The following is a 26,339-nucleotide window of genomic DNA, read 5'->3' as shown; positions in this document are numbered from 1 at the left end:
GTTTCCGAGACCGAAGCCGCTACTTCTCAATGAAGTAGCTCCTCAGTTTGCCTCAGAAGGGCTGAGTGGACCCCGCTTGCCAGCAGCATTCGACAGACCGGATGGTCACCCATCCAAGTGCTAGCCCAGTCCGACAGCGCTTAACTTCGGTGATCTGACGGGAACCGGTGTTACCACTGTGGCAAGGCCGTTGGCGTCCCTGTAAATGACTTGGTGCTAATCCCATAGAATGTTTGGGACTATTTGGAACAGCGGGTGAAACGTAACAAGCTACATCCCTGCTGTTCGGTAGCTTGGGAAGGAGGAGAACGAATAACAGATGATTTTAATGTGTACATACCCAGAAAACACAACGTACTCAACTACTAACTTGAATAAATGTAGCCTCCTCAATGAGGTGCAGTTCAGTTTCTGGGGAATTAGAAGTACAGAATGAATTAGAGAAGTGTCGGGGCCTAACTTGGTCTGGGCGAGTAGTTCTCTGGTGTAGATGGAGAGAGGTGAGACAGTCTAGGCAGCCTGTGGTTGGCGACACAATTTACTGACTTTCTTGTTAGTAAAGCGTAGGAAATGCTCCGCACAAGAGGCGGACATCAGGCGGCGAGCGATGAATCTGAGGCCGCCGCGAGTTGGCGTAGACGCGCCGGTGTCAGCACCTCTCGTCAACGCGGCTCCGCAGCGAGCTCGCTTAGCAGCGCACTGCAAGCTGCCTCGGATCACTTGTGTCAGATGATGGCGCCTCATGTCTCGTAACTGTGAGCGGAGCAGGCCGACATTCAGGTACTGCGGTGGTCGGCAGCGTTTCCCAGGGTCAAACCAAGAACCAGTGGCTGGAGAACGGAGGCTCCTGTTAGCGAAGTCCAGTGGCTCGGGGGTGGGAAGACCTTACTTCGACACTTGGCCCATCCAGGCTGCGGCTGGACCATTCGGCCTATGGTCCCATCTAAATGGCTGAAGAACGTTGGCGAACTCTCAGCTGAACCAACACACAGCGGACCGATTATCAGCCTGGCCTGTCGCTAACTATCATACACGGCAAGGCTGCCTCGTTCCTCACGTGTTGCGTACGCGGCATATCTAGCACCTCAGAAACGTCTCGAACGCTGACTGTTGCCCCAGCACCCCTCCGTGGTCGCTGACTCGCTTGGATGGGGATGCTGAGTCAGTGGATTAACGTAAGTGGCTAGCTTGCGGCCCCGGGCCTATCTTACTTGATCTGTGTCACTTCAATAAAATTTACAAATCTGATACTTAACGAACTAGGCGAGGATGAATGTGTCACAGGTATTATTTTAGATCAGTCACAGGATTTTGATACTGTTGATACTAAAATTCTAAAAAAAAAAAAAACGGAAAAAATGGGAATAAGAGAAATTGCGAATGATTAGTTACGATTATATCTGAAAACAGGATAATGACGGTAGAGATAGAGCTGGCATCAAATAAAGTAAGATTTTAGTGAAACATTTTGCATATCCCAAGAATATTGAGACTGAATTAATAAACGACACTGCTGTAATATTCTACGATATTTATTATTTTGCAAACCGGTTTTCGTCAGTTGTCATCGTCAGGTAACAAGAAAACATGTGTACCTGTTTAATTTTTGTGGGCTCAAGTATTTTTAACTAGTGAACCTACACGGTATCTCAGTTGCTTTCCAAAGATGACACTTCTTGATGTCTTGTGTAGGAGAAAAAACAACAATAGTTTCAGTGAAAACGGGATGTTTAGGAGATTTGCCTGGATATATGACACATAGTTCATCATTTAATGTGTCATATATAGTATCTTAATGAAATACATTTAGAAGGCATTTTTACGGATAAAATTCCTCTTGCTTTACTCCATTATCAAACATTAACAATTTTCAGCTTTGGAAACCATCTGAGATACTCTGTACACGCATTAGTTTAAAATCTTTGCTCCTACAAAAATTTCACTGCCATGCGTAATTATCTTTGCAGTTGACTATGGTGAAACAGCCGAAAACCGGTTTGTAAAATGATAAATATTGTAGAATATTACTTCTTTGTTGTGTATTTTTTTCACTCATAATATATAAAACATTCCACCAAGAAACAGCGGAACAGTCAAATATTGCGAATATATGAACATAGAGGCCCCTCAGGGCAGCATTTTAGAACCAATGTCGCTTTTGATACACATCAATGATTTTCCTGTCAGTATCAGACATGGGAAAAATTTCAGTTTTAGTAACGACAGCATAATTTCAATCACAAAAACACAAGAACTCCTAGTAGAGGAGGAAAATGTAACACTTAAACGCATTCATAATAGGTTATCAAGCAACAAAGCAACACTGTACAGATTACAGCCAGCATGTATTTCCGCTTAAGAGGGGAATATAATTCTTTAAAGTTAAATGTGGACAAAAACTTTATGGACTCTAAGACAAGCACTAAATTCTTATGACTTAGTATTGGCTGCTACCTGTAGTGGAATCAACACACGAGTACACAAGCAAAGAAAATGTCATCAGTATGCTATGCCTTTAAGAGTCTCGTCATCAGTGTGTAACAGGCAATGCCTTGCAATTACATAATAATTCCTATGTTCACTCCATCTTTAACTACGCATTATTTTTCAGGGTATATACATGGTCATGGTATATAAACTACAGAAAAGGATTATTAAAATAATAACGAAAAGCAGTAACCGAGCTGTCTGTAAGAATCTGTCTAAATGGCTGGGAATTCTAACTGCACCGTGTGATTAAACTTTCCCTTTTCGTATTCACATCGAGAGAGCATCAGCAATTATATCACAAACATCAGCTTTCATGATTATGGTACAAGAGTCCCACTAAATTTACGCTGGCCAAGAGTAAACAAATAAATAATGCACAAAAGCATTTTCTAAAAGGGAGGAAAATTGTACAATAGATTGCTCAAGAACACGAAAGAGACAGCTAAGATCTTAATATTTAAAAACGCAGTTAAAGTGCACTACACAGCGAGGGAATATTTGGGTAACATAGCGTAAGGAATGGTAAAAAATAAACATTATTTTATAATAAAGAACAGTCATTGTACAGCAAACTCACCGCCTCGCGGGATTAGCCGAGCGGTCTTAGGCGCTGCAGTCATAGACTGTGCGGCTAGTCGCGGCCGAGGTTCGAGTCCTCCCTCGGGCATGGGTGTGTGTGTTTGTCCATAGTATAATTTAGGTTAAGTAGTGTGTAAGCTTAGGGACTGATGACCTTAGCAGTTAAGTCCCATAAGATTTCACACACATTTGAACATTTTTTTGAACAGCAAACTGTTGTCAGTATGCTATGCCCTTAGAGTCCCATAATCAGCGTGTAACAAACAGTGCCTTGTAGTAACGTAATAATTCCTATGTTCACTCCACCTTTAACTACGCTATCATTATTTTTACTGTAAAATCCTATTCCCGTGATGTGCGATGCACAATTCTATTCGTTTTACATTTTTTTAGCTGAATATATCTTTCATTGTTTTGAGCAGCTTTTACATACAGATGAAGGAGCGAAGTCGAAGAATTCAGTAGAATGTTGGCAGTATCGTCAAGGTCCTAATGCCAGGTGAATCTGTGTGTGTGCATGTAGGTCTGCGTGAGATCGCATGCATGCGCATGCGTGCGTGTGTGTGTGTGTGTGTGTGTGTGTGTGTGTGTGTGTGTGCGTGTGTGTGTGTGTGTGTGTGTGTGTGTGTGTGTGTGTGTGTGTATACGTGCGTGTGTGCGTGCATTTCCGAATGAATATTGCATCGTACTTTGTGGCAACACAGGCACTGAAATATCGCACTTATCCAACGACACCGGTGAAGTGACTTTCAATTATAATGTCTATACGTAATAGGTGTACGAGTACAGGTTGAGGCTGACGACACACGGTGGTTTGGATCTGGTCGTGAGTCGTGCTCGGATAGTCTAATGGTAAGGCGGCCGTGCGCGGTAGGCGGGAAATCTGGGTTCGAGTCCTTGTTCGCCACAAATTTTCTTCGTCGTGGTTCCATTATGCAGCTCATGCAGGAAAAAGTCCATGCATGCATATCCGAAGGAATACTGCATTGTACTTTAGAACAACACAGGCACTCCAATATCATATTTAGATATCGCGTTTCAATCACTTAGCTATTGGTTTTCATCATCTTATGAGGTTAAGAGACTGTAGATGACAGCATCATCTGCTAAAAATCCAAGAGGGTCCAACAGATTGCCTCCTAAATCGTTTGTATTGATTAGGAACAGCAGAGGACCTATAACACTTCCGTGGGGTAAGACGTATATGATCTCCGCTTTACTTGATAACTTTGCGTTAGTTACCACAAACTGTGACCTTTCTAACAGAAAAATTTGCTAGGACTCAAAAAATATCATAATGTGTGCGCACGGCTCATTGTTCATAATACTGGAACAATAGTTACAGAACAACCTTGCAGCAGAGCGTTAATGAGCATTTTCTCTAAGTATACCCATTTCTGTGAAATGTACACTTCCAGAACTACTTAATCAGACAGCGGAGGAAAGTAGTGTGTGCGTGTGTGTGTGTGTGTGTACGCCCGCGCGAGTGCGCTCATCAGCATAAAAATTAAATTATAGCAGTCTTAGAACGACCGTATCCTATTTTAATGCTGTCAGTAGAAGCTGAGCTTTTCGTGTTGAACCTGTGACGAGGGTCAAGCGGATTCCAAGTGAAAACCGTTAACATATGTGTCCATGCATCAGTGGTACTACTTTTGGAAAACATTATGTCGGTTACTCTGTTTTTGCGTATGATGTCAGTAATATTTTGGACTGAGGCTGTGGCTTTGACTCCTTCCCTGCACATCAAGTATATATTTATCCAATATCCGTCCCTACTTTTGTCAGTCGCAGCTACAAGTAAGACATCTAGCTTGAGATTTTTTTATTAAAAAGAAAAACTATTGTTTTCATAATGCTTTTCCTGCTGAAATCTCGGCAGTTTATCAGCATTGTTGAACATATAGTCTTACACAAACAATTATTAATTTATTTGCAATTTGCTGAGGGGAGCAATCTCAAGAACAGAAGTGAAGTCTTTCAGCGCGTGACAGACAATACAATTTTTTTTTTTTTTGTAAATGAATTATTTAGATACAGTCACCTATAGGAATACTGCAGTATGAATAGCAGTAAATATTTTAAGAAACTTATGGCGGCGAGAAACAAGACATAGCCGTTCCTTAATAAATATCAGTTAAATTTTGGTTATACATCTATACTCTGGAATTAATACAAAGTGAATGACCGAGGGTAGTCTTCATTGTACCTCGTACTGAGAGGGAACATATGAAGGATAATTGCTTGTACTTCTGTATTCTCTATGTCGTTAGCTAAATCTTATTTGTGAGACCTCTGCAGCATTGACACGTAGCCGATTGAATAAAAATGGTTTATTCAGTCTTGAAAGCCGGTTCTACAAATTTTCTAAGGAGCTTTGCGTGATAAATATGGAGTACTGATTCGATTCCTGTGAGTTACGGTGTTTCAGCATTACTGTCACATTCCTTTCCCCGTCAAAGAAGCCTATAACCAGCTTGCCTCTTCTAGATATTTAGTTTTATTACCTGTTTTACAATGGAACAAAAATGTATGCAAATTAATTAAGCCTGACAACGAGTTCGTAAAAAAGGCTTCTGTGTAGTCTTGTTAAACATGATGGGCAACGTAAAAGGTTGATTATTATATCAAGTAAAACGCCAAATTTTTTAACACACAAATGTATCATCCATTTCACGACTTTTGACAAGCGTTTAAAATACAAAGCTCTAATTGGCATTGTTTCTAGAGAGTCGCTATTCCTGAATACCAAGTGAAAAAGGATATAATACCAGAGATGAGACCCTCCAAACGGATGGGGGAATAATCCGCAATTTATACAGAAACTGAACGTCGACAATCCAGATTAGGGAAGTCAACAGAGGCCAGCGGACTAGCTCACAGTATTTGCGCGCTTGTGAGCGGGACCACACACACACACACACACACACACACACACACACTAAAGAAGCAGATATGCTTTAATTTATCGCACCTTATCTCGTGCATCTGTTGGTGTATGGCTTAAACGACCATGCATTTTACAAAATGCTTTAAAACAAGGTTTTCTGAAGCATAAGCTGAAAAGAAAGCAGCGTAGCCTAACAGACAAATAAACAGGAGAACTTCGAATGAAATGTGACTGATATTGTACTAAATAGAGCATGTTAATGTCAAACTGATATAGTGTAGAGAATATGTAAAATAGCTCCATTTCGCGCAGTGCTAAATGACGAATTTCTTACCGCGTATCTTTGTCTTACGTTTCTCAAGCAATATTTCTGAACTTCAATAAATTAGTTTAAGATCGGCGATAAGAAGAGATCGATCTCTTTTAACAAAGTATTTGTTTCTTATTCATACCATTGCCTGTTATTCTATACATATCTATCAAGCAGTTCCCCTGGATGAGTTATATTGTCCATCATCATAATATCCAAATGTTGCAACTTCAATCGCTATCATAGGTCCCGATGCGCTGTAGAATGTTAATAACTTACAGTTATTTCGGTTACTCAGTTAAGTACCAACACGTAATCAAGCTCTAGGGATAATTATACGATATTCTGCATTTCATGCCTGTCACAGGCAGTTCAGTATCTATGTGAATGAAGTAAAATGCACTGTCGCTAATTAATATTTAATGTTGTGCGTATTTTTTCATGAGAGAGGATACGAGTATGATTTGTAGGACCGAGTCATGTGTTCAACAGTAAACTGTGCGTTTCTCCGTCTAATTCACCTGGTATCCCTCACAACTCGTAACTTGCATTATCTGTAAACAAACCTTACATATATGTATATATATGCATGTTATAAGCTTTTTTACCATAAGCACACGCAGCTCAGATTTTCCGTAGATATTTTAGTCATACGTTCTGAGAAAAGAAGCTTATGCTAACCAACAGGGTACAAGAAGACTGTGAAACAGTTCTGAAGCACATCTAAGTGATCATTTAATGCATATGGGGAGTAAATATCAAGATATCTACAGTGTAAATCTTCAAGGCAGTGGCCGAACATTTGAGCTTGGGTTAGTTATAAGGACAATATTCTAGAACGGTATTTTCATGCAAACTGCAATACTGTCTGAAAAACGTCACATTTATTAGCATGTTATTGAATGACGGACAACGTCTGACAATACACCTGCCGAGAGTCAATTTCGTGACGTTGGATAAATAATGGAAAGGAAATAGAACGAGAATAAAGGAAGAAAGAATAGCGATTAATATCCCTTGGACGACGGCATTATCAAATTCGGAGCGAAAACTTGTACTGCAAACGGACGCATGACGAAATCGGTCTGTGGAATTTTTCAGAGAATCCATCCCGGTCCTCGTGTTAGTCGCCCTAGGGAAACCAAAGAAAACTTAAATTTCAATGGCTGGGCGTTGTTTGAAACTAGATCGTCCTAAGTGCGGAACTATACCAAAACAAAAATTTTTAAACCATTACCTATAGAGTGTTAAAAGTTTCTTAAGTTTAAAAAGTTTTAAAAAGTTAAGTCCTGGGTACTATGAGCGAGGTAATCATCCGAGTATTTTCTGATGGATGTGAAATAACGGCTATTTACTCAATGCTTCATCCTAGATGAATGAAGTTAATTGCAACTTGCTCCTAACGACGTCAACGTCTTATGACATCCACGGCTAATACAAGATCTCCAAACCTCTGTGTGCACTGTGTACTTAAGCTACATGTTCTCTGGATGTTTTTAATCGTATTTGTCCCATGTGTTGGGGCTCTAATCACTATGAGACGTAACATCTGAGGTCATCAGTCCCTTAGACTTAGAACTACTTAAACATTACTAACCTAAGGACATCACACACATCCATGCCCGAGGCAGGATTCGAATCTGCGAACGTAGCAGCAGGGCGGTTCCGGACTGAAGCGCCTAGAACCGCTCGGACACCACGGCCGGCCTCCTCTGTTAATTTGTCGTGTTTCCATATCTTTTGGAATGAAGAAAAATTTTCTTCTCCAAGTTAGTAGTCGTCATCTGACTAGCCGTCCTTTGTGAACCTATTACAAAACCCCAGGGTGTTGAAGGAGAAGTTGTTGCCTCATGCTTAAGAAAGACACTGTGAAACTTACAAGCCCGAGACAATCACACTAAAATCATTATCGTGTGTATAAAGTCATTATTAACGAAGTTGTTAACATTTACTCTAATTTTTCTTGTAAGACCTGTAACAAATGATACGGACAAGTACTATATGCTTATCAAACACAGATAGCTAGATCTTGATGTTATCTAAGGGGCGAACATACTTGTATTATTGTTAAATAAATATATAAATAGCAATAAATTATTTATTGACTAGTTCATGTACAGAAACAGTTATCGTAGGAAACAGAGGATTATTCCATTACCTAATTACCCATACATTTATTTAATGAAATTTTAGTAACGTAATGTATGTAAAATTGTCGTTTGGGTAACGTAGGACTTCGGCACCAAGGTGAATATAGTAGTCAAGTTGACTGCGTTTCTGCAGTTTCGTTTGTGGTGTATGAAATTGAATTTAACTATGATTAAAATTGAATAATGTAATATCTGAGTCCCAATCAAACAAGTATATGTTAAATATGTTTGAAATGTATAAATGTCATAATATGTAAGATCTTAAGAATGGTAGTCAAGTTGTAAGTTGGTGCACTGAGTCACGCAATAGCTCACATAATCAAGTATTTAAGTAGCCAGTTCAGGACTTCGAAATATTTTGAGACTTTGAGTACTGGTTGGAATAGACTCATAGTCGGGTTAACAGTGGCTCAAATGGCTCTGAGCACTATGGGACTTGACATCTGAGGTCATTAGTCCCCTAGAACGTAGAACTACTTAAACCTAATTAACCTAAGACATCACACACATCCATGCTCGAGGCAGGGTTCGAACCTGCGACCGTTGCTGTCGCGCGGTTCCAGACTGCAGCGCCTAGACCCGCTCGGCCACTCCGGCGGCTAACAGTGATTAACATTTCAACAAGGTGCGGTTGTTATTGGATAAACAGTTGTACGCACCTATTGGACTTTAAGATTTTTGTTGCATTTTAAGTACTTTGAAGCATGGCTCCATGCCTACAGTTTAAATTCGTAACTACCTACGAATGACCTACTTGCACTGCTGCATTAATAGTTTTTGGTTTATTGTATCTATTTTGTGTTCAGTAACAACCTATGTAAGGGCATCATTCAGAAAAGGTTTGTGTGTGATCTCACTAAACGAATAATCAAGAGTAATCCTTTGGTTGTGGTCGCCATTATTAACCAACAGGACCACATTCTTAATATTCTTACCTTAATATTCTGAGTCCATTCATTTATTAATTTCTCTGTTTTGTCTCTGCCAAATTAAGGCGCGTCATGCATAATCCATGCGTCAAAAAGGGCTCAAAGAAACGATGAATGACCGAACCCCTTTTGATCACATGACGCGTATTTAAGTCTAAGGTCATGTACTCGCCCTTTGTTGCTTTCTGGCGACTAATTTCTCATTGTTTGTTATTGAGCCTCCAGCTAAGTTGCAGCTTCTCCCAGCCAATAATGTTCTTCAGCTGCCCTAAGTACTATAGCGAACAAGTGGTTATGCGATTTCACTGTTATTTTGTTCATCTTTCTTTGCAGTGTATTGGTTATAATTTTTTTCTACTACAATTAAAATCGATTCTCATATCTAATATCAATACTGAATTAGTTTTTGATGTTTATTTGCGTCTCAGGTAATCAGTAAAGACTTATCAGTAAAGCGGATATGGCTCAGGTGAGTTTTGTTGACACTTACTACTATTCGTTTTGTTAATATATATACATCTGGAACCTTCGTGTATGGCTACTGTGAGGTAATGGGCGAGTTGTGGCGCCCTAAAATATTCTAAGTTCCGAATTGGCGTAGCTGCATAGGCTGCTCAGTAAACCAGGGCTCATCAGCAACCTCGTGGTGCCGAACATTAGCCGGAGCAAGATAGGTAGCCACAGGGTGTGGTCCAGTCCGACCGCGTTGCTGGGAATTCCATGTTGACGCTGTGTCGAGGACTGCGTTTTGTGTCGATGAAGGAGATTTGTACGCCGGGAGTGCAAGAAATGGCGGACTTTGTGAAACCATAATAGCAGACGTTTCACAGTTCATTTAGAAAGTAATAATAGCCAGAGGAATCATGATACCTTAAAAATAAATATGTACATTACCATTATTTGCATAACGCTTCTGATGGTGTAATCATATTTTCAATATCATTATTAGTTTAAAGTTTAGTATCTGACTGTAAATTACACAAATAACACCCAGCAACGAATTTCCAAAATCTAAACGTTCATCCGATTTCGTAGATCGACATGTCTCTAGAAAGCTATTAGTGTAAACCTAAATTGGTATGAATTACAGGCAGGTAACGTGATTAGTACATGAGTGAAAGTTCGCCGATTACTATTGATCGTGTAAGGCCGTAAGTACTCCACAATTACGTGAAAAAAAACCGTAGCAGCATGCTTATAAATATATTTATTCGTCTATGTCTTAGTTTATATCTATATATATAAAAGAAAGTCGTGTTAGTTACATTATTTATAACTCAAGAACGGCTGAACCGTTTTGGCTGAAAATTGGTGGAGAGGTAGCTTAGAAACAGGAGACGGGCATAGCACACTTTTTATCTCGTTCGACCGCTGTGAAACGTGGTATAACAAAAACGCATCTGGCATGGAATAACAAAACGCAAAAGTCAGCTAAACGTCAGTAATCATGCTTCGAAACATAAACCAACCAAAACTGTGCAATGGTACGCGTTTGGTGGTACGTAAATTAATGAACAATGTTACTTACGCGACGATACTCAAAGGAAAATTCGAAGGTGAGGAAGTTCTCATTCCGAGGATCCCGATCATCCCAACCGATATGCCGTTTGAATTTAAAAGACTTCAATTTCCGATCCGTCTTGCATTCACCATGAACATTAACAAATCACAAGGCCAGTCCTCGAAAGTTTGTGATTTCAATCTGGAATATCCATGTTTTTCACATGGTCAGTTATATGTGGCATGTTCACAGGTCGGAAGACCATCTGCGTTGTTTGTTCTTGCGCCTGATAATAAAACAAAAAATGTGTATCACAAGGTACTTAATTGAAGAGTGGAAGCTATGCACCAAAAAACATAAAGAATAAAGAATCATTAAAATACTTAATCTTTTTATTCGTATTTTGCTAATAAACAATTAAACTTAACATACAAAATCTGATTATTTATTGGATTTAAGGCGGAACAGAGTTAGCCGGTTCAGCTCGTCCGATATATACTATTCATGAAGAAATGGTCAAATAATTACCGTGTTTTAGAAAGTGCAGAGACATTGTTTCTATTCCTTTGATATATGTTTATTTGATTTCTTTAAGTATTTAATAATGTGTGTTAGAGCGTGTTTATGGTCCAGCCATAGGAACATTTATTTAATTTCAGGTTATTTAAATGTAAACCCAGTTTTTCGTATGTGTTTCAATATGCTCGTGAGTGTGCGTTGACTTGGAGACATGGCGGGAGTGCTCTAGCCAATCACAGCGCACGTTACTACAGTAGTCGACTACCGAAGACATTGGAGAGACTAGATGGAAGTGGGGGAGGAGCATCGGGTCGTACAGGACAGGGGAGTGCTCTATGGGAAGGTGCGGCCGACAGTCGCAGGAACGACTTGGAGGGTGTCGAGCAGTTTGCAAGAGATAGAAATATTTCGTAGTGCCGACTTGTGCACTTGAGAGATTTCTGTGGCTTCTGCAGTGAAGATATAGTATACGTTTAGAAGTGAATATCTGGCAAGCTATGTTGTTCATAACTTATTACATGAAGTAGGAATCTATTGTTTCTCGGTTATTCAACTTATGTTTCATTTAATTGCTGGACCATCGACACCAATAAGTGCTTTGCAGTAATAAACGGTGTTCTTAAAGGTACTTCTGCTATCGTATTCATCATTTAAAGTCGTTAAAAATAGTACCTGCAGATTTATTTAACTGCAATCTTTCATTTATAAATTTCTACGTTACATTCAAAATTCGCAATTACCGAGTGATGGGAACCTTCGACCATTCTATTCATGTATATATTCATATTGTATACTGTAGACTCAGCAGTATTAGTCTTGTAATGCGGCAACTACCTACCCCATGCCCGCATCTCGTGGTCGTGCGGTAGCGTTCTCGCTTCCCACGCCCGGGTTCCCGGGTTCGATTCTCGGCGGGGTCAGGGATTTTCTCTGCCTCGTGATGGCTGGGTGTTGTGTGCTGTCCTTAGGTTCGTTAGGTTTAAGTATTTCTAAGTTCTAGGGGACTGATGACCATAGGTGTTAAGTCCCATAGTGCTCAGAGCCATTTTTTGAACCTACCCCAGCCACTAGGCAACGAAACCAGACAAAACTTTTAATATTTCAACTCTGAGTCTGAGAGTACGTATTTGAGGGCCCCCATTTATTTTATTTTTAAAGCCTGCACTACCCAGCTCAATTTCGGCAATACAGTATCTCCTTGCAACATTCCGTTTTCAGTTCTGTTCAAAAAATGGTTCACATGGCTCTGAGCACTATGGGACTCAACTTCTGAGGTCATTAGACCCCTAGAACTTAGAACTAGTTAAACCTAACTAACCTAAGGACATCACACTCATCCACGCCCGAGGCAGGATTCGAACCTGCGACCGTAGCGGTCTCGCGGTTCCAGACTGCAGCGCCTACAACCGCACGGCCACTTCGGCCGGCTTCAGTTCTGTATTTTACTTGAAGTTCTCTAGTGGGATCCTCATGGAAATGTTGATTCCTAGTATGCTTTGACGCAGACAAGTATTTATGGATACTTAGAGTGACTAGTCTGTCAAAACGATTAAACAGTTCACAAGAGTATTGAATAATACGAAGCTTATAGTTAAAAACAGTGTGCCCAGTGATACTCTCTGCCGGTAGCATGGCAAACATCAACAAATTAGAGCATTATTCCCTCCGTAGAAAATTTTGTTCAATATTATTCTCATCTGACATTACGTCTGGAATTTTCCTGTTATTTTTATTAAATATTTTAGTAATCATTTGTGTATGCACTAATAACAGACCTGCTCGGGGAGCCGTAAGTGTTACAGCGTCGCCTCCAGTGCGGAGAGATGTCCGGCTCCCGAACGAATACTTCTGGGGGATTTTCGGTGAGAGGAGGGTGGGGGAGGAGGGACAAGGCGGTGATGGGCTGATGACAAAAAGGGTATCCGGCCATCCCTTAAATTAATCATGCCCATTACGCTACTAACTATGCCGTCCGGGCACCGATAGGGGAAAAAAAAAACACTTGAGAAGTAAAATGGTTCAAATGGCTCTGAGCACTATGGGACTTAACATCTGAGGTCACCAGTCCCCTATAACGTAGATCTACTTAAACCTGACTAACCTAAGGACATCACACACATCCATTCCAGAGGCAGGATTCGAACCTGCGACCGTAGCGGTCGCGCGGTTCCAGACTGAAGCGCCTAGAACCGCTCTGCCACACCGACCGGCACACATGAGAAAGAAGTATTGTACTATAAAGGCGTTTCAAGGAACCATCGGATACACGAACAATTTTATCTGTGTCATCTACATTTTAACTATCATGTTTAGCCATCATTTTCAGTATGTTCAGCCACTGTTTCACATATAAAGCTATCTCAGTCTAGTCTCATTGCTGGAACAACTTAAGACTGGAAGACCTGTGAGTGAAGTTATCCTGACATCCTGCCAACTCCCGTGTTCCTGTTTCTCGTGAAATGCTCTGTACTGAGGATTATGTTGCGCTCCTCGGCCTGCTCCCTTTGGTAGCGAAAGGGCCACACTAAACCACTTGGCGGAGAGCAGCACTTCCCTCCTCCCCAGAGTGGCAGCAGGCACCAGCCACCAGGCACCAGGTCTTATTTCCTTTCGCCTCCTTGTGCTGCGCTCCGCGCAGTTTTCTTTTTCCGGACTTGGCTTTGCTCTTCATCCCCACGGACAGCCTACGCGGCTGACGCGCCCGCGGTGGACGGACGTCGATACACGTCCACGACAAACATTTCACGGCACACCCCACAGTTCAGTCAGGCAGTTATAAAACGTTAGACAACTCTTACGAATCTAACAGATTAGCATATCAAATTATTAGCGGGATCGAGTAAATACTTAATTACAATAGAATAAGGATATCTTTAATTTCAATAACTTACTCAGTCATGAAATCTCGGGTGACAGCTGAATCGCGGCGTCGTGTTCTCAGTGAAGACAGAAGATTTTATCAATGAAATTCCCCGAGAAAGCCAGTATTACCATGTAACGTCTTCAGTATAACCTTTATAATGCTATTACAAAATTTCGAAAAGCCACTCTAACGACAAAGAGGCTTCAGATGGCAAAATATTACTAAGAGAGAAATAAATCACGCTGAAGTTATCTACACTGAATGAAAGCAGTTCACTTGAACTCAGATTAATAACTGACTGACTCACCATATTCACCTACAAGAGACACAGAACTAATCAGGTACCGAGTTACATGAAAATTAGACAACCGTACATATCACATGATTTAGTAGGAAATTATAAAAACCTACCGAGTATTGACAGGCGCAGTATGCGATCTGTACTGGTGATAGACAGGAAACGTCTTAGCAGATGATGTTGTTGCGGTCTTCAGTCGAATACTAGTTGAATGCAGGTCTCTATACTGGTCTGTTCTGTGCGTGTCACTACTTCTCGGCATATGTACTAAAACCAACATGGACTTGATCCCGCTTACTGTAACATAATAAAGTCTTGCCCTCCCTCTTCAAATTTACCCCGCATACCTCTCGCCGTGACCAAAATAACTCATCCTTCATGTTTCAGGACATGTCTTATCAACTGAATCCTTCTTTTGATCAAATTCATAAATTAATTCTTTTCCCAGTTCAATTCACTACTTCACCTGAAATTTATTCGATTCAAACATCTAATTTTCAGTTTTATTCTGTAGCTCCAAACTGTAAAGGTTCCTATTTCAATAGTGAACTCGGTCTCGAACAATTGTACTTTCGCCAAAGACTGTGTCGAAATCTCACACGCGAAAGCAGTGTTTCACACGCTAGGAAAGCAAGTGTATCTGACTATATTAGCGAAGAAACGGCGCTGCCACAGTGCTGACAATTGTTATAAAATACAAAATATCTAACGAAATTTCTATCAGAGCATTTACTTCAAGTACAACATAAGGGAAGAGTGATATAGTATCTACAAATCACTCACATAAGTTCGCTCTGAAGAAATATGTCCCTAGTAAAGCGGCACCGAGCGAGGTGGCACAGTGGTTAGCACACTGGACTCGCATTCGGGAGGACGACGGTTCAATCGCGTCTCCGGCCATCCTGATTTAGGTTTTCCGTGATTTCCCTAAATCGCTTCAGGCAAATGCCGGGATGGTTCCTTTGAAAGGGCACGGCCGATTTCCTTCCCCATCCTTCCCTCACCCGAGCTTGCGCTCCGTCTCTAATGACCTCGTTGTCGACGGGACGTTAAACACTAATATCCTCCTCCTCCTAGTAAAGCGGCAAAGGCGCAGAAAGACCGAGGATGTTCTCTAATTGACTTACAAACGTTGAGACAGCGAACACTGTTACAATTATTACACAAGAGGAACATCGACTTCAAAAGTTAAGAGTGACACGTGTGCCTATAACAAGAGCGATGAATGAATCCAATAATGTCTTCCGCATTCGGATACCAGCAGAAAACCCTTAACAGAAAAGCGGGAAATTATGGTCGTACGGGATGACGATAAAATCCCGAAAATATCGAGATTATAGGTAATGAATCAGTTTCGAGACAAAGGACAGGACAAAGAATGGAATAAAGTTCTCATTAACTCCAAGTGTATATATTTATTCAGACTATTTTCAAGAAATGAAATTATGAATAAGAAATTAATATCGCACAGTAATTCAAAGGAGGTTGAAAGTGAATTGGGTAAAATGTGCTCAGTTGTGTAAAGAATGACAGTTTGCCAAGGTGTGCTGTCTTTCGTTCATCAGCCATGCAGAGATTCGTGCCGTGGGTGCAACCGTAACATGAAGGTATCTGTGGAGAGACTAACCTAAGAAATAGTTCCTGAAAAGGAGTAGCAATATTTTCAGTAGATTCTAAAGCAACTGTCTCGGTGACTGACTAATGTGTCATTGTGTCATTAGCCAACATGATCCCGCAATGCTGGTATTGGTATCTGCTGAAAGCGAGAGGATACTACAGCCCTTGTATTGTCCGAGGATGTGAAGCCTACCTGTATAATGAGGTATGCATCATATACGTGGTGTAATGGGGTATACGTGGAGAAGATCAATATATACCGGCAGATTTCATGTAGTTTATACAAAGGTAAGACAAAGATTAAGAAATTAGGTTTTGGAGTGCAAAACATTTCAAGGAGCAGATCTGGACTCTAATCAAAATTTATTGATTGTGGACTGCAGATTAAACTTGAAGAAATTCAAGGGAGGTAAGAAACTACGGTGATGGTAACTACATAAATTGCAAGAACGAGTGGCATTTGAGAGTTTCAAAGGAAGCATTAGAGCAATAGTTAACTGAAACGCGGATGAGAAATGCAGTAGAAGACGAATGGGTAGCTTTGACAGATGAAACAGTGGAGACAGAAGAGTATCAAATAAGCAGTATGGCAAGGCTAAGTTTAATTCCTTGGGCAACGCAAGACAATTTAATAGACTGAGGGAGAAAGGATACAAATGCAGCAAATGAAGCAAACAAAATGGAATACAATCGTTTAAAAATGAAGCATGCATCACTGTGGGAGAAATAGGTGCCGCCTATAGATGAAATAAAGAATCCTTTGAAGGAAAGAGAAGCATGAATATGAATATTACGATCTCAAATAGCATGTCAGATCTAATCAATGATAGTGAAGCTGAAAGAGGAACAAAGATGAGATGAAATTTACGATCCTACTAGAGGAATTTGACAGACTACTGAAAGAGTTAAGTCAAACCAAGAGATCCGCAGTAGACGACATTCCTGCCTGATAATTAAAAATCATGGGAGACCATACCATGAGAAGTCTACCCCTCCTGGTAAGAAAGGTATGTAAGATAGGAGAAACACTTTCAGACTTTAAGCAAAAATGATAATTCCGAATTCTAAAGCAGTCAGGATCTGACAGGTGTGAATATTACCGAAACATCAGTCTAATAAGTCATTGTTGTAAAATACTGATACAAAATATTTGCAGAAAAATGTAAAAACTAATAGAAGACGACCCCAGCGTAGATAATTTTCGGATTCGGAGAGGTGTTACAAGACGCGATGCAATACATACCCTACCACTTATCTTACAAGATAAGTTGACGAAAGAATTTGTGAATGTTGACCGGAGATAGCAGGAATAATATAAAGTAATTGTTGCTATAAGATTCGAAAGACATGAAAGGGAAGCAGTGGTTGAGAAGGGAGTGAGACAGGATCGTAGACTACTATCAATGTTATTCATTCTATACATTGAGCCAGTAGTAAAGGAAACAACCAGGAACTTTGGCACGGGGATTAAAGGTAAGGAACAAGAAAGAAAGACTATAGATTTGACAGCGACATTTTAATTCTGTCAGGGGAAATGGCATTGGAAGAGCAGGTGAACGGAAAAGGTAAGTACTTGAAATGAACTCACTTGATGAAAACCCAAAAAAGTAAAGCAAGACTATCAAACAATAGCCGAACTAAACCATGAGATGCTGAGGGAATTATATTACGAAATGAAACACTAAACTCACCGACTGAGTTTATCTACATGGGCCCTGCCTGCCCGAGGCAGGATTCGAACCTGCGACCGTAGCGGTCGCGCGGTTCCAGACTGTAGCGCCTAGAACCGCTCGGCCACTCGGCCGGCTGAGACACTTATACTGCGAACGTGATCTACAGCATCGTGGATGTTAAATAAGAATCTTTGGAAGGAATATGAGATTTCACTGGCGAAACTTTGTTAGGAAAGTTTAAATAGACAGTCATTTAGACTATTTAGTATAGTTGTTCTGCCTCCATTCGTGCTAAATGGGATAGGAAGAGATTGGTGAAGATAAAGAATGAAATACTCTTAGCCATCGTATTAAATCCTTTAGTGACGCTAGTAAACGCCTTTGTCAGGTAACTAGAGTTAACATGTCTGTTTGTTTTTCTCGATTTATTGGTATGAATACTTATCACTCAACACCCCATAGCAGACTTTAAAATACATAATGTATTGAGGAGTTTTATTCATTGCTATTCCCAAAGGGTAAATACTGACATAAAGGCAACTTAAAAGGTTACTTTAAATTTGTATTCTGTTTCAATATATTTTGTTACTGCTACATGAGTCTGTTATATGGGTGTGAAACCTTATGGAACTTAACTGCTAAGGTCATCAGTCCCTAAGCTTACACACCACTTAGCCTAAATTATCCTAAGGACAAACACACACATCCATGCCTGAGGTAGGACTCGAACCTCCGCCGGGACCAGCCACAAATTCCATGACTGCAGCGTCCTAGACCGCTCTGCTAATCCCGCGCGGAAGTCCGTTATATAGTATTATAAAATTATTCTTTACGGTCTTTACTGTAGTAAATAGCAAATTTGAAAACTGTGGTTCTAAACTTTGGTAGGTTTTCTTTCTTTAATAATATTCGACACAGAAAAAATTCAACACTATTACATGGTATAAGTATTCCATGTCATGGTAGTGTCAATTGTGAAAATCAACAAATAAAATACGGCTTATTATTAACATGAAAATTAACTAGAGGTTAAAGAAACAGTGTGATGTAAATTACTGCAGATGTAGATGTTACATTCCAAATCATTTAATTAATACGTCGGCTTTGCCATGTAAAGCTTACAAATACATGACGGCTGTATACTTCTCAGTCGGCATTGTCAGGTAGATAAAATGTGACGGGTCATGCGTTCGGCACTGAACGAATTACATCGGTGACAGCCCGTCACTGCATAAGCGACTGTGGATACGTTCAGAATTTCACGCAAGGCGTTAGAGTACAGTCTCCTCCCGTCGCTGGCCAAATTACTTCCACCGGCCTGGTTCTAACTGGCTACCTCTTGGCAGGATGCCATCGCGACTTGAGCAGTGGAGGCGGATCCCTGCTGTATAAATCAGGCACAATTTTACAATAATCTTCTTGCGGTAATTAGCGCTATCCTTCTCACTCTACTGGCCACGTCCGCGTGTACTGCGGACAGTTCTAGGGAAGGAAGTGTGCGGCTAGCGGGTGGCGAAATTCCAATCCCACAGCGCCCTCGTGGTTAAGCCTGCTGAGGGCATAGGCGCCGCAAAATAGCGAAACACGCGCGAATTATGAAGCGTATTTAGGCAGTGCGGGGGCCTCTTCCTCCCGCAACAGCAATAAACAGCCAGCCCCGTGGCGCTCGTTGCCGCTGAGAAAGTGCTTCGAGTTAATCACGGCTAATGCAGGTGCACATGCTGCGCGTTCTCTTGTTGTGGGGCTGTTTCCTTCCTCCTGTGCTGCAACTGACTTTTCTTCGTGTTTCCTGTCGACGGAAGGATCACAACATACTACAATAAGAGGAGTAGCTAGCTCATTTTACTGGTTTGCACTACACAATCCTTTCGGTATCTCTAAAGAAGGCTACATAAAAGTTGCTTGTCATCCTTCAGACACGTAAGGCCCCTGCAGCTACCACTGGCTAGTAACCAGTGTCTTTGAAGGCATCAAACTGGTTTGCCAGATTTTTTTTCTCCTTCCTCTTATTGCTTTCAAAGATAATGCTAAAAGTCCAGTAATAGAGTACCTTCTGTGTAATATATTCTATGCAGTGAAGGATTACTTAGCTATCTCAGGGTAGAAGTTTTGTAAAAAGTGGGACGCAAGTAAATAATTAAAAATACACTCCTTTCACTTCAAAAAATGGCTCTGAGCACGATAGGACTTAACATCTGAGGTGATCAGTCCCCTAGAACTTAGAACTACTTAAACCTAACTAACCTAAGGACATGACACACATCCATGCCCGAGGCAGGATTCGAACCTGTGACCGTAGCAGGCGCGCGGTTCCGGACTGCAGCGCCTAGAACCACGTGGCCACAGCGGTCGGCTCCTTTCACTTCACAATACACGTTTACATAGTAATGGTTTGGTTTCTTATTTCTCAAAAATCTTCACCAAATATCTACAATGGATAATATGAACGTCGTATCCGTTTTCGGTGTACGATAGCTCGCTCATTATATAGCGATGCTGATTCAGTCATTCAGGTAAGCTAATAGGGAGTTGCAGTACACAAAATTAAAACGAAATACCAACGTCGTGCTCCTGATGGCAGCTAATAGTGTGGTTAGAATGTGAAGTTTTTCGTGTTGAGAAGTACATTTAGTTTTCCCACATTGTGATTAAACTTCTTCGCAAGGATATTACAACAAAAAACAGCTTTTTGCAATAGGGAGAAACTGAACAAAGCTGCGCTGTTTCTAATAGACAGGCTTTGGTTGCGGGAGAATGGATGCTCTAATTCTCATCCGGCCATCTTGATGTAGGTTTTCTGTAATTTCTCTAAACTACTTTGGTTAAACGCGAGCATGGATCTAACTATAACGCAATAGTCTATCGTATTCTCGTCAAACGAGATCTCCAGGTTTAAAAATACCTGTATGTACAAATTACGTTTTTCTGTTCTTAATCTGTGATACCTGACTATAACTGTGAAAGTGAATTGTGGATGAATAAAACTACAGCTATTTCCTACAACTAAAATCTTTTAATATGTTTGTCAAATTTTCTTGTCTCCGAAGATTTAGAGTGTAAACTTGCTTTGGGATTCTAGTCTGCAATATACTCAAAACATGTACATTCCAATTTCTTTTCGGTACGTCAGATTAACTTTGCTACCGTTTTCACTCGTAACGTTGACCTTAATTACTTGTCCCGCATTTTATCAAGCTTAATTTTACTTTTTACATGTCTGCTGAGCCTCCTTTAGAGTAATTCACGTAGCTCAAGCTATTTATTTCTCGAAACCCACCATTATGCTCCGTTCTTCAAGGTGGAATCTGAAATTAATATATATGAAATAGTATTTCTATATCATTCCCATCTTCGTCGTTGAGCCTTCGCAACATTATGCTCCGCGCAGCACGGTGCAATCTGACGTTAATATAAAATATTCCATTTTCATATCATAGCCAGTTTTCGTGTTGAGGGTTCGGTTACACAATTCAGATTAACGATCAATATTCATTCATAGAAATATGGAATCTATAAAGATTTAATCTACTTTGAATTAAATAATATGAGCTTCGCTCTTTAAAGTGAAATGTATGACATTTGTTATTCTTTCGTTCAATGTAATTTTATTGTATTCTGACCAATTATGAATCCCTCACCTTCTTTGCAAAGATTTCTCTTTTTTCAGTGACTGTAATGTAACTGCCATTTACGAAAAGAATTTTTGCTCCTGACTGGCATTAAGGGCAACGTCACTGATTTATGTCAGGGACAGTACAGTTTGTAGTATGCTACTCTGAGATCAGCTGTATTATAGGATTTTGGTTTTGATAAATCTTTCACTATAAGTTTAACCTTACATGAGATTTGTGTTATTTCTACCCTTTGTAATCTATGTGTTAGGTATGACTGGAACCAATCATTAGCTAAGCCGCTTATTCCTAACAACTGTAGCTTAATATGCAGAATTTTGTGGTCAACAGTATCAAAAGCCTTGGAAAAACTAAAAAAACGGCCGTGAGACAATCAACATTGTGAAGAGCATGAGTTACCATTTTTGTAAATTGTAGGAAACCTTATGCTGTACCTCTACCTGTTCTAAATTCAAACTGTTATGTACTTATAATGTACCATTTATTTAAGTAAGTCAATAATCACTCGTTTATAATTGTTTCTAATATTTTTAAAATGACAACAGCATATAACTGGGTCTGTAGTTTTCTTTGTCGTATGCATTACCTTTCATTAGCAGAACACACCTCTCAACTGTCGTACACTGTGGAAAGATACCTGATTCGAAGGCTGTATTTGTTAAGTTCACAGCAAGATCTTTTCTGCATCAGTAAAAACAAGCTAAAGGGTGTATAGTGATTTAAATATTTTCCGGTTCTCTTCTTTCGTGTCAAAACCAAAACAGTTTGTTCCAAACATCAAGTATCTCAATCTTACGCAGTATTTCAGCGAGAACAGGTTCACTTTCATTAACTCTGCCATCCGAAGACATAAGTGCTTCTTCAAAGGGTCGAATGCTCGTTTTTGTTGCTTATTATAATTCGTCACGAGAATACTCATACACCGAAGTGTTTGAGCTGACGTTTCGTTTATTTTAGTTTCGTTTCGTATCGCTCTCTGTGTAGTGTGGAAATGAAGCGTTCGAACATGCTGTCAATAAGAGAATGGTTAGCTAAGGTACAAAATAAAATGTAGTAAGAGGAATAAGTGAAGAAAGAAGATTAAGATAAGCCTGTATTTGAAAACATCACAGAGTTGTTAACCCTGCATTGTATGGAGCACTATGGGAGAAAAATCTGGGGCAGCCGAGCAGTAAAGTATGACAACCCGATTGTCGACGTTGCTGGGTGAAAGATATCTGTGGAGATGAATTACGGAAAGATAAGAAGTGATATTGTAAGCGATAAAATATCTTTTTGGAAAGCCTTCATCACTCTCTCCTAGCTGCTCGTAACGGTATTTTCTGACATCCTGATTTAAGGGAGCCTGTTAGGCTTTCGCTTAAGATCTTTTACATTCAATCTGTTCTCTGTTATACTTTTTACGTCCGTCGTTTTATACTTACATAATCTGTTAAACCTTTATGGTTACATTAGTTCACTAAACTTGTTTGTTCTCTCGTTATCGCGTTCTGTTAGCTTTGTTTTCTACACGTCACTGATTGTGTCTATTCTGATATTTTAATTACGTTCTTCATATTACCACCTGCAAGGACATTCTTCATTGTTTTAAGTTCGAACATTTTGATGTCTTCATCACCTAGAACCAAGATACATACTGATAAATATTTTATATTCTTCGATATACGAATTCTAATTTTCTGAGTTAGTAATTCTGTGATTTTGAATAAGACGTATAGCTCTTTCTAAATTGAATGCAGTTCTGTACTGCAACGTACAACAATGTTAAAAACTCTTTGATAAAAACATACGTACTTCATTACGGAAGAATCAAACTTTCTGGATACTTGGAAATGATACGAAACACAGCGATGACGCATTGTCATTACCGGCTGTGCAAAACAGTGACATACTAGGCGCTCGAAGGCTGTAGGAGTGCCTTAGTGGAGAACTTATTTTCAGACCAAATATACTCACTCAACATAGGATTGCACGTGTGATGAATATCTCTCTACCGTGTAAGAATGTGACTAATATTGCTTAAGATATTTCAGCAGCTACTAGAAGTATGTATTCATTTTACATTTAAATATACATATATACTCAGGATGCCGCAGTGCAGTGTCTGCTGGAGGGTACATCGTAAAAATATTACCAATTTTCTTTCCTCTTCCATTCATGTATTGAGGGAGGAAGAAAATGACTGTCTAAATGTCTGTACGCGACATACTATATCTTATGCTATTTTCATGATTCCTACGCGAGATGCAAGGTAGACGCAGCACAATGGGTGTACAGTCGACTTCGAATAATTGTTCTCTAATTGTCAGTTGCTGCAAGGAAAAATGGAAATAGTTAAAAAGGACAGATTTGGTAATCGTACATGCAGACAACACTTCAGAACGTGACGCGGTAAATGAAAACCATTCTTCAATAGCTTATGAAACGAAGTACTTTTAGATATGGAACAAAAACGAAACTTGATATATGTTAGATTCTATATCACTACATAATCTTTAAATCAATAAAGAAATGCTATGTTGGAGTAAATACGCATTTTCAGCACTTTCACAGACGAATCATGATATTTACGTATACGAACATCAAGGTTATTAAGAGGCAGTTTAACAACTGTCAACGGCGCTAAACTAAGTGCACAGAATTCAGGAAGAAGATCTGGAGCCCTGGCCCTCAACTATTAGCGCGAGCAGTCGGGGCCGGCTCCTCTCCAGGAAGTAGAGCATGGAGCACTAGCGACTCGCCACTGCTCTAAGGATCGTGGGGAGGGCCGTAATTTGGAGATGCGTCGGGATTGTAATTTCGTACAATAGGACCGACGGCGTCGAGCAGGTGATAAACGATCGCAGTGAGCGAAGTGGCAGAGAGAAGCGTGTCTCACTTCGAGGAAACTTGTTACTTCGGGATGCAGACCGCGAAATTCACTCCGGAATGCCTGTCGCAGTAAGGACGAGAGTGGCAGCTACGACCAGGGTTTCCACCATTACTGGTATTAGGCAGATTTGCTGCAAGAGATGCAGCGACCGCATGACGTGAATTATCAGGAGTGTTTCTCAAAAGAGATTTGCAGTAGTGTTGTGTCAGTATTTGCCTTGTAAGAAACTCAAGGGCGTAAATCTTCCGCTGAGCTACCGCTCTTGTTATCTTACTGTTGATGTCCTTATAAGAGAGCGTCAGTTCCTTGGACTCGATCGCGTTTTCGAGTTTCGTTTCTCCCCATTCCAACTGTGCATTCCCCCCAACACCAACTCACTGTGTCTGTGGTTCACCCACATACGACTAGCCTTCTGAAGCTATATACTACTTCAATCTCTAAATGACACTTATTCCTCTTTCAGTGTGTTGTTCTGAGGATGCGTTTTTTCCGTAAAGAACTTCACACATCTTGTTTGAAAATAAGATGCTGTTTTGCGACGGATTAATGTAGCAATTCCTATATGAAACTGTTGTGCTCCGAAAGAAATTTAATTGTGTTCCATATTGTATCATTTTGGGAACATGTAGTTTAATTACACTGTTAGCAAAAATTTGCTGCTTTTCGAGAAAACCTACTATCATTGGGGGTAAAACATATTTTATTGTCCCCCTAGATTGTATATATTTGTAAAACTGTGTCAGGTTTCGCTTTCATCAAGCCATCCCCAGACTGAATATTTCGGCTACAAGTGTAACTCGTCAGGCTCTACAAGCAGATTTAAATACTACACATCAAACTGAAACCGGTCACGATTTTATAAAAATTTTAAATCTAGATGGACTATAACACTTGGTGTAGTACTGGATTATAGTGCTGCCAACAATAAATCAAGTTTCAGTAGTTTATGCTTAGTCACAAATCGTTACTCAGCAGCATTATGAGAGCGGAATACGTACGATACGATTATCAGTACCAAAGTGACTATATAAAATATACATTGCCTGACATACAAAGTGAAGCACCCGGAACACATGGTCGGAAATCAACATAATCTCATACACATGCTCGCCATCAACGGTATGTAAATGGTTGGAGTTGAATTTACGTGTTACTGATAGAACGGCCATCAGATTCCATTAGTGTTGTACATGTTTGGTGTTATTACCAGACCTGCCAGGGTATGTGAGAGGCGTGAACGAAGTCAGATGTTGAGTGATCACTGCGACGGGCACGGAGATGTTGCATACTCGTGAGACGGCGTTATCAGCATTTTGCATAGTTTGAATGTGGCCTCATTGTGGGTGTCCATTTCATCGTTTGGTCGAATACCGCCGTATCTGGATTTGCCAGGTATTCGATGTTGGACTCCATGGGAACATGAAGGCGGACAAACTCGTCGTTAAGGTTCCGATCGACCATGTCTGTTCACCATAAGGCAGGATCGCCTATTATGCACCAAACATATTGTAACCACTTCACATCAATGCTTTCCATCCGAGAAAAAAATAATTGATACCTCCAATGTTGTGTGTTATTTTGCGTCGTTGGTCGGAGACTGTATGCAGCAGGACTAGGCAATTAGCGTCCCATGAGTAGGCTGCCGTTAACACCATAACACAAACGGCTGAGTTCAGAGTGATGGTGTGACCGGGAAACTTGGATTGTTGATGAATGTTTTCGCATTGTGATGTCATCATGTGGAAGACTATGAGGTACGACTGCAGGTCACGGCTGGTATGACTGCAGGTCACGGAAATTCAGCGGTACGACCGTACGTCCTTGTTGTGTACATAGTTCCGCGTAGTCAGAGCGTACACAACTTTCCCACTAGAGCGCGCCCCGCTAAGCACAACAGCGCAAGCGCAGCGCTCGTCCGTCTCTGCACTACGAGATGGCGCTGCCATAGAGATGGACCAAATTCTGCTTCCGCCGATCGGCGTATTAATATGTAACGCAGCCAATGAGATTTCTGCT

The 26,339-nt window shown here is 40.4% G+C and overlaps 1 protein-coding gene and 1 pseudogene across 1 annotated transcript in view; one reads left to right on the top strand and one right to left on the bottom strand.

Annotated features, from left to right (window-relative positions):
- The window catches only part of LOC126249028 (uncharacterized), a 1,135,715-nt gene that overhangs the window by 75,896 nt on the left and 1,033,480 nt on the right, over window positions 1-26,339 (top strand). The gene's annotated exons all lie outside the window — the stretch shown is intronic.
- LOC126250398 (5S ribosomal RNA) lies at window positions 78-195 on the bottom strand (annotated as a pseudogene).

Source organism: Schistocerca nitens, chromosome 3, assembly GCF_023898315.1.
Source record: "Schistocerca nitens isolate TAMUIC-IGC-003100 chromosome 3, iqSchNite1.1, whole genome shotgun sequence".
NCBI lineage: Eukaryota > Metazoa > Arthropoda > Insecta > Orthoptera > Acrididae > Schistocerca > Schistocerca nitens.
The sequence above is the reverse complement of the archived record's forward strand: the minus strand, read 5'-3'. Positions and strand labels throughout refer to the sequence as shown.